This window comes from Arachis duranensis, chromosome 1, assembly GCF_000817695.3.
Source record: "Arachis duranensis cultivar V14167 chromosome 1, aradu.V14167.gnm2.J7QH, whole genome shotgun sequence".
Classification (NCBI taxonomy): domain Eukaryota; kingdom Viridiplantae; phylum Streptophyta; class Magnoliopsida; order Fabales; family Fabaceae; genus Arachis; species Arachis duranensis.
The window spans coordinates 104,865,279-104,866,750 of record NC_029772.3 but is presented as its reverse complement, the minus strand read 5'-3'; positions in this window follow the sequence as shown (position 1 = coordinate 104,866,750).

Genomic DNA, 1,472 nt, shown 5'->3' with positions numbered 1-1,472 from the left:
AAAAAGATAAGAAGATAAGAAGTTAGATAAGATATTTTGAAATCAAATTTTGAAAAAGATAAAATTTTTGAAAAAGATAAGATAAAAGACAAAAATATTTAATTCAAAAATTTGAAATTACTTACTTCACTAACAAGAAACTACAAGATAAGATTCTAGAACTTAAAGATTGAACCTTTCTTAACAAGAAAGTAACAAACTTCAAATTTTTGAATCAATCACATTAATTGTTATCTAATTTTCGAAAATATGATATAAAGATAAGAAAAAGATTTTGAAAAATATTTTAAAAAAAGATTTTTGAAATTTTCGAAAAATGAAAAAAATGAAAAAGATACAATTTTTGAAAAAGATTTTGAAAAGATAAGATTTTTAAAATTGAAAATTTGACTTGACTTATAAGAAACAACTAATTTTGAAAATTTTTGACTAAGTCAACTCAAATTTTCGAAAATTTGGAGAAAAATAAGGAAAAGATATCTTTTGATTTTTGAATATTTTAATTATGAGAGAAAAAAAACACAAACATGACCCAAAACATGAAAATTTTGGATCAAACACATGATGCATGCAAGAACACTATGAATGTCAAGATGAACACCAAGAACACTTTGAAGATCATGATGAACATCAAGAACATATTTTTGAAAAATTTTTTATGCAAAGAAAACATGCAAGACACCAAACTTAGAAATCTTTAAAGCATGGACTCTAACAAACGAAAAATGCACATGAAAAACACAAACAACACAAAACAAGAAATCATCAAGATCAAACAAGAAGACTTGTCAAGAACAACTTGAAGATCATGAAGAACACTATGAATGCATGGAATTTTCGAAAAATGCAAGAAAAATTTTAAAAGCATGCAATTGACACCAAACTTAAAACATGATACAAGACTCAAACAAGAAACACAAAAGAATTTTGGTTTTTATGATTTTATTAATTTTTTTGGATTTTTATTAAGTTTTTTTTTTCAAAATAAAGTTTGGAAAAACGAAAAATAAAAGAAAAATTTTGAAAAGAAAATTACCTAATCTGAGCAACAAGATGAACTGTCAGTTGTTCATACTCGAACAATCCCCGGCAACGGCGCCAAAAACTTGGTGGACGAAATTGTGATAAAAGAGTTCCAGGCACTGGTAGAGAAGCTCACAACTCCGTTCAACTAACCAGCAAGTGTACTGGGTCGTCCAAGTAATAAACCTTACGTGAGTAAGGGTCGATCCCACAGAGATTGTTGGTATGAAGCAAGCTATGGTCACCTTGTAAATCTCAGTTAGGCAGATTAATTGATTTATGATGATTTCGAAAATAATAAATAAATAGAAAATAAAATAGGATAGAAATACTTATGTAAATCAATAGTGGGAATTTCAGATAGGCATGTGGAGATACTAGAATCCTTTCGAATCTCTACTTTCTTATTACTTTCATCCAATCCTTCTTACTCCTTTCCATGGCAAGCT